The sequence below is a fragment of the Phalaenopsis equestris genome, unplaced genomic scaffold (genome assembly GCF_001263595.1).
Source record: "Phalaenopsis equestris unplaced genomic scaffold, ASM126359v1 Scaffold000515, whole genome shotgun sequence".
NCBI lineage: Eukaryota > Viridiplantae > Streptophyta > Magnoliopsida > Asparagales > Orchidaceae > Phalaenopsis > Phalaenopsis equestris.
Genome location: NW_018164955.1, coordinates 101,296 through 110,251, shown reverse-complemented (window position 1 = coordinate 110,251; position 8,956 = coordinate 101,296).

The following is an 8,956-nucleotide window of genomic DNA, read 5'->3' as shown; positions in this document are numbered from 1 at the left end:
ATTTGGATTCCTCCGTGAGAGCTCAATTTTGAGTTCAAAATTCAGGGAAAACAATGACATATTTCCCCACACCTCCACAGTCTACCAAAGTCCAATTAATTGTGCACACACCATCCCCATAGTGAGATCCCCCACAAAAGGCCCATCACAGCGAGCCTCTAACCTAGCTCTAGACCAACACCTGAAATTGGCCTTGGTCAAAATCATACCTAGGCAATTCACCACAGCTCAAGAGCTCATTTGAAGGTTCTTTGGAGTCATTTGATGCTTCTCTAAACATCTGATTGAGGCCTCACCTCTCAGACAAAGGTATTGAGCTCTCACTCTAAACTGAGCTTAATTTGATTCTCCATGCGTATAGACTATGATTCATAGCATTGTAACCATATGGATTTGTTCTTCTTGAGTAGATGAAGGTGTAGAAACAAACCCCATGTAATTTTGTTGAGTATCAATTTTGTTGAGTATCGAGAGAGAGATGTTAAAGTTTGAAGTTTAACGGCTCTTGGGTTTGGGATATTAGGGATGATAAATAGATATCATCAGTTTCTGCATGTAGCAAATGGACGCTCTAGATTACGCCATACGGATGGATTGCACGAATCTGTGTGCTGATGAGGCACTGAGGTGTATGGCGGCGTTGAATGGCGAAGTGCCGCTTGGAGGCTTCGGAGCGGACGAGGATGGAGTGGCGCCACCTGGATAAGTAGAAAAATAAGTGGTTTTTTAATTAAATAAATATGTGATCTTTGAAAATTTATAACTTTGCATAAAAAAATCATAAAAATAAAATAAAAATCATCTTGCTGAGTGAATATAGGAGAATAATGTTGACTAAAAATTAAAAAATTATTTGTTGACTCTTTCATTTTTAATTAATTAAATAGGCTCTACGGTAGTTTAATTCATTATGATTAAATATTTCTCATCATGACTTAAAATTTTTATGATTTGTTTCTCATGATAGAGGAGATGTTCTCTGATTTTTCGAAGGTCAAAGAACATCTCTAAGCTTATAACCCTAATTTTCAAGCTTGGATGACTATTTTTATTTGAATTAATTATATAAGTTATAATATCACTTGAAAATTATGAGATAAATTTTAGTAAGTTTCCTGTGGTGAGAAGAGCTTAGAAAAAATATCTTGATAGTCTGAATAATTTTGTATATTTCTAAAACTAATTAAATGTTTATAACTTGTACTAATTTATTTAAATTAAATATTAATAAAAAAATTAAGAAAATCAATTCCACATTTTGTAGAAAAATCATGTTGATTCACTATAAAAAAATGAATATTATTTGATTAAATTTGAGCACTAAATTTGATTTTATAAGAAAAGTTGTATTTTTGTACAAAAATAATTATATTAAATTAAATACACTTAGGAAAATTATGAAATATGGTTTTCTGAGTTTCTTTTGATAAGAGGAACTTAAAAAAATAAAACTTATTTTTGAGAAAATACATCATTTTTGAACTATATTTTGAATTAAAAATTATTAAAAATAACTAAAAAATTTCAAAAATACAAAAATGTTTCAAAATGTGCCTAATGGTTTCTTGATCATTTGAGAGTCATCAAAATATTTTTCCCAATTTTTCTAAGTTAAAAATATTTTTTTAAAGTCCTAAAAGTGCATTTTTCTTCTTTCCCTTTAAAATAATTATAATAAATAAATAAAAAATCACAAAAATATAAAATTTATTTCTCTGAGTTCTCTGGACTAAGAAATATTTAGTAAAAATATAAAAAATAGTTTTTGTAATTAAAATATATTTTCTATTTAAATAAATCACTAAAAAATCAATAAATAATTATAAAATCAAATTAAAATTTAATTAAAAAGATCATAGAATTTTGCCTAGGTGTTTCTCTGACCTAAAGGAACTTATAATAATTTTTCTATAAATAAAAATTTTTATTTTGATTGGTCAAATAAATCAATGTTGAAAATCCTATTTCCTAAGTTAAGATAATTATTTAAATTAAATAAAAGTTTGAAAACCACATTTTTTCCTCTGATGTTTTAATTGACCCATGGACAGAGCACTCTAAAATTTTCAAAGTCATTTGTATTATGATTAATGAGTTATCAAGTGATGGGGCCTCAAGGGAAAAATGGTAATTTTAGATTTTGGTACCTTAATCAAAATTTAGGATTAATCAAATGGAAAAAATGGGTAATTTTGAGCTTAATGAATACTCTTGGATGATTGAAATATGACGGGTAAAAGATAGAAACCAATTTGCCACCTTTCCATGATGAAAGAAAAATTATAATTTTCTAAATTATCATGATTTGGAAGTTAATAAAAATCAAATGATTTTGAAGTGATGGGCTTAGACTAGGAGGATGATAGTTCATTTATTTTAAGCCCACAATTTGGATATGATGAGATATGTTGACATGATCTTTTAATAAGAATACATAGCATCTAAACTAAAATTTTAATAATTGTCAATTCTCCCATTGAGATTGTTAAGGACTTGGTAGCGATCTAAACTTATTTAATGAGATTTAAAGAGAAGTAACATGATAAACGATAAACACCTCTAAACACTAAAAACCCAACTTTGGTAGTGGGTACAAAATCTTTAATGAGTTAAACTTGCCTTAGGGGCACACACTTACATAACTTTTAAGTGAAATATCAATTGATCAATTGAGTACCCTATCCTTGAGAAGATTAAAATGTCAAGATTCACTGAATAGCGGGGTAACCTTTTTAACTTGACCTTGGATGATTAAAAGAACTATATGATAAGTTCAAAATGAACTTGAAATGTTTCAAGAGATCTTTAAAGCGGTTAAGGAGTTTAGGGTCATTCTCCGGACACTTTAAAATATCTTGGATATTTTGAAGGTCAAATTGAACTTGCTACATTTGGTTCTAAATTCATCCACTAAGATCTTTTAATACTTAATAAGTCATAGTTTGGAGTCTACTAGATACACCTTCATCTACTCTTAAAATTTATTTAACTTCATGCAAAAATATATACCTGTTGCAAGTTCTAACATTTCAACGGGAATAGCGAGAAGATGATTGATATGCCTTTACTATTTTATTTACTTTCTGTCATTCCAGTCATTTTACTTTCTACAACTTACTTTTGCTTAAATTGTTATAATTGCTTGGGTATACAACTTACCTTACTTGCAAAATCAAATCAACTTTTCAAATTTAATCAACATTTTCAAAACCTAAAAATAAATTGTTTAAAAGGTAACCATAAATTCTTTGAAATGTCACTAAACATAAAATATCCTTTTGAATTTACGGGAGTCCCTCAAAGGAGGTAACCCAAGATTGCTAACAAGATCTCCCCGGTTCTCTTCAGCATCCATGAAATCCCCAAGTTCTTCTTCCTTTGGATTCCAAAATAAAATTTTCCAAATTTGAGTCATTCCCTTTTCACACCCCTTTGTCTGATCTTTTGAAAAGTCCTATCCTTTAAAATTTTTTAAGACAATATCCCTTGATTTTTATCTAAAGTTTTCTTTGGTGACTTTGGCTATCTTAGATGCATATAACTATAAGGGCTTACCCTGCTAGGAAACTTTTAAGAACCCAACTTAATTTAAATACTATTTAATTTTTTGTATTAAATAGAGAAACTTGTCGGTCAACATAGAAAAATAGTTTTTTTACAGAGATAAACAAATGTCATAGTATCTTTAGTTTATTTAATAATGACTCACTAGTAAGTAGTGTGTCTATCCTTCGGGATAGATGCATTGTTTCTGGTATTAGGCTCGTTTATATAAACTATTGAGAATATGAGATTGGTTCAATCTTGTATTTTCAAAATTTAAAATACTACTTTTTTAAACTTAAAATATTAATTTATATATATATATATATATATTAAATTAAACCGAGCGTCGGGATAACCATTCCGGTGACTTACAATTTTTAATTTAGCGACCGACAAAGTTCCTACTTTCTAACATTTCCCTTTGGAAATGAAAAACAAAGGCTCCCATAAATTTACTTGGCTCTTGGAAAATTTCCAATTGTGCATGCAAGCTTAACTACAACTTTATTGAATTTGTGAATTACAAATTGAACATGAACTTGAGCTTCACAAAAGATACAATGACTCTTGGTGGTAGATTATTAAACTTTTGTAGTGTCGACTCCTTTAGAGTTATGTAGAATAAATAACATTTCAAGTCATCCTTTATTTGTAATAAACTGATTGCTGACTTAGATGAGGTGATGTCGTCAGCAGGGTCGTAACTAACCTATAATATTCCAACGATAGAAACTTAAACTACTTAGAGCTTCTACACTGATAATTTCTCACCAAAAATTTTTCTCTAGTAAATGTTTCTTCTGGGTTCTAGCTCATCTCCTCTCACTTTCTTAATCTAAATTAGAGGAGCTTGCACTATCATGGTATTTACTTGATTTCATCTTCCCAAGTTGGAGTGGATGGCATGAGGCTCCTCATCTAAAAGAAAAAGGTCCTCTATTGCATTGTTGATATTGGAGAAGAAAAGGACACTTGCACTTGAGGCATTTCTCTTAGCAAATTTTTAGAGTTTCCCTTACTATCACCATTATCTAGTAATGCTCATTAGTTTACAACAATAAAAATTTTCAGTGGATTCCATATTGTTTGAGACTTTCTTATTGCTTGGGTCTCTCTTTGTGCATGATCTCTTTTTTGTTGGAAAAAATAAATTGCTTTTATTTATCACATATTTTAAAAATATGCTAAAGTATTTTTATTTTTAAGAAACTTTTTTATAAAACCCTAAAATTATGTAGTACTTTAGAAAAAAAATTTGGTTTTGAAAGTTTATGATGCTAAGAAAATGTGGTAGGAATTTTTAAAACTTATTATTATATCTTCAAACTAGAATCTCACATGTGTGATGTTTATGTTTGAATCTCATCATTTAAAAGAAAATTATCAACTTATTGATATGCATAATACTAGCAACTGAAAATGGAAAATAGATGTTAAGAAATAAAATTATTGATGAATATATATATATATATATATATATATATATATATATATATATAAAAAGCCCAAGACAAATTTATTGAAAAGAAAAAGGGTACAGATAGGTTGTATGAGTGGATCCAAATAGACACCTAACTCATGCCGGAGTAAGGATTACGTGAGGCAAGGAGGACCCGAGCTTAGGATGACCCGAAGCTAAGACAACTTGAAGACAGAACGCCCCCAAGACTGAATGACTCGAGGAAAAGATGACCAGAAGTTGACATGAGCAGAAACTAGGACGACTCAAATCTTGGATGACCTAAGGCCAGGATGATTAAAATGACCTAAGGCTAGGATGATCCGAAGCAAGGTCAACCATAAGACTAGAAGAATTATTGTCAGGACGACCCGAAGCCTAGATGATCTAATATAACTGAGCTAAAGTCTTATAAATGTAAAATTCTTAAAATAACATGCGCAACCCTCATTAAGGCAATGTTATAAATAAAATATCTTCATATTTTACTCCATCTCCTATAAATAGAGAATTATTTTATGTAAAAAGTTCTTCTGGGCCCTCAATCTCTTCTCATGTATTCATAAGGATTTGATTATATAAATATGTCCAGAAAACTAGGATTATTTCAGTTTGCCTCACATGAGCAAGTCACTATGCACTCCCCCCTTTGTCTCTGCCCCCCATCTCTCACATTGCTAATGTTATAATAACTTGAGGTGATATTTATGAATAAATCAGAATTCAACATCTTAAAAGGTGTGGTGAGCATAGATCATGTAATCAATACAAAGAGGAGTAAAACAAAGAGAAGAATCAAAGATTATGTTAGTCGTGCCAGCTCCCAATCAACGCAATACGAACAACCAGCAGCTTGATGCACAATCTGACCTACAATCAGAGAACTTTTAATGTTTTGTGCAATAGATGGTAAAAAAATTAACTCAAGGAATTCATGCTCTTAGATGTCTTACTAACAGTTGGGAAACTTAAACCTGAGAAATAAGATCAAAAGTGAAGCTAAGAAGTTTGATAGGTGGAATGCACCAAGAACTAGCCTACAATGGTTAATGTCTCCAAACTTAAATTGGAGAAGGCACTGCAAGTAATTCTTGCCAAGTAGCGATAAGCTCCATGAAGATACTAAACAAATCACCTTATAAGTGAGTCCCGATGGTTACTCCAAAGAAGCAATGATAATATATTATCAATAATCCCAAGGGTAGTCCATTCGTGGCAGAGATCCAACTAAGCAGTTGAGACTCAGGATGTGTAAGATGGGAGTCAGGCATAAACACCCTAAAAGGTTGTCCGATTAGTAGAAAAAGGCTTAGAATGATTGACAACAACACATGACATTGGATTTTCATTTAATACCAAATATCGATCCATCAGTCATCATAAGTCAAGAGTTTGTCACAAGAAAAGTAAAACACCTAGAAAAAGGTAAAACAAAAAACAAAGGTAAAAATTGACGGAGTACTTCACTTTATTTTATGGTTGAAAATTTTACATAGAATTTACTATATAATGATTAACAAATGCTCTAAAAGAAAATAATGTTCTAAGTTACAAATAATGTTGATAGTTTGCTAGATTAACCAAATGACAAATACCAACCAATTTAGATGCTTGAAAAGCCTAGCTGATCGAGCTACACCTACCAACTTGAAGACCTTGAGAGAGCACTTCAGATTCATAAAAAATGAAGGAAGTTTGATTTTTTGATTGTCAACTAAGAGAAAATGTGTGATGACATTATTTATATTAAAATTCTCTTATTCTTATCACAACTTTGCCTTTAAGCAGTAAGAAAGCCCAAGAACTAAAATATGTACATAAGAATGTGCTAAACTAAATCTCTTTGCAGAACGACCCGAAGCCTGAACTACACTCAACCCCAGAAAGACCAGAGGCAAGGATGACTGGACCGAGGGCCAGAACGACTCAAGGCTAGAATGATCCAAAGCCTTAACAACCCAAAGAATGGATGACCTGAGACCATGAAGATTTGAAGACTTGACAACCTGAGATAAGGAGACTCCAAGCTTGAACGACCTAATATAGCCGAGTATAAGGCTTATACATGTAAAATACCTAAAATAATCTCTTGTTAAAATAGGGTTATAAATATAATACCTTTATATTGTGCTCCATTCCCTATAAATAGGGAAGCATTTTATGTAAGTGGTACTTTTGGGCCATTTTTCTTCTCATATATTCACAAAAATTTGATTATATAAAAAGAGGCACAAGAGCCCGGGAATACCCTTGTTTTCATAGTAGGGCAAGTCGTTGTGCTCTCCTCCTCGTTTTGTCTCTACCCCCCCTCTCTTTTCTAATGCTATAATTTCTTCAGCTATAATTCACAGGCAAAAAATTTTGTTATATATATATATACATATACATGAATATATGGACAAAAATACTGATGATCTTTGTTTCAAAACTCTAAAGCTTTCCATGGAGACCAACCTTAGCAAACTTTGGATCAAATTAAGAGCTAATTTCCTGCACCATGGATACTTGGTTAATTCCCACCCTTCATATTGTACCCCACAAATCAGTGATTTTTTGCTTTAAAAGGAGTTACTTAATGTTAGACAAATGGCGGGGGATTTTATTGTGTGGGACATAGGGAAAGGCAATTTGTTTTAAAGCTTGATGATTGGTCCCTTTTGGGGCCACTAAAGGGTTACCATCAAGATGATTTTGTGGAGAACCTGAAAGTCTCTCAACTCTAGTCTGCTAGTTGCTAGAACCAATAAAAGCTTGAGAAGGCAATTATTATGGATATTACTAAGAATGTTATGGATATTCCTGTGGACTCTAAAAGAGTTGATCTATTAAGAAAAAAAATGAACATGAATGGCACTCATTCCAAGAGTATTGCCCAATATTTACATCAACACCCAATTGATATCAATGAGGAGAAAATATGGAACAAACTTCTCAAACCTTCACAGTCCTTTTTCAGCTATCGATTACTTTATGAATGTTTTATACATTGATGATATTTTAAAATTAAAATGGCTTAAAATGCCATCCAACTGTTTAATTTATGGTCAAGCTGAAGAAACCCTTACCTCTTTTCTTCATGCAGTTTTTCTTCTTATATTAAAAGTGTTGTATCTGAAATGTTCAGCATTTTCTATTGTCAACAGTTTTGCTTCTTTGAACCCATGCTTGTTGAACTAGTGCACTGATTAATCCCAAAAATAGATTAAGAATATTATACCTTACATTTGCTGCTGGTTTATCTGGATTGAAAGAAATAGGAGGAAATAATTGGAGAAATCTTATGCTAATTATCATGTTCTATTTAATATTAAATATTTCAAATCAAAAGTTGTTCTATTGAACAAAGCTGGTAATCTCTCTATTCCTGAGGTCCATAGTGGTACCAGAGTTGTTAAGCTAGTTTAGTCGAAAGATCATGATTTTCCTTACCTAAAAGCTAATGTAGATAGGAGCTTTAAACAATCAAAGGCTGCATAGGGAGTGTGTTCAGGAACCACACATGAGCTTGCTTATTTTGCTTTACATCTCCTTGTCGAATATTGATGCTTCCTACTTTAAATTGGTTGTTGTCTTGTACTGTTTGGTCATTACTAAGGAGCTAAAGATGTGGAACCTACAGACTGAGGTGGACTCCTTAAATATCTATCAATGTTGTGTTGGTAGTATTGTTTGCGCTGGCAGAATCTGATTCTCTCGAAGAAAATTCAACATCTTACCCCTTTTTTCAACCTTAGATTGTCTCATACCTATAGAGAAGCTAACAAACCTATTGAGTATCTTGCTAAACTAGCAACTTTACCCTCTATTGGTTGGGTAAGTAGCACATTTGATTTACTTATATTGGGGAACATGGTGAACCTTCCTTTTGTTTGAGTTGGTCATTAGATCCTTTGTACTTGAAGTACTCATCTCAACACACTTTTGTTGCCAATATATATATATATATATATA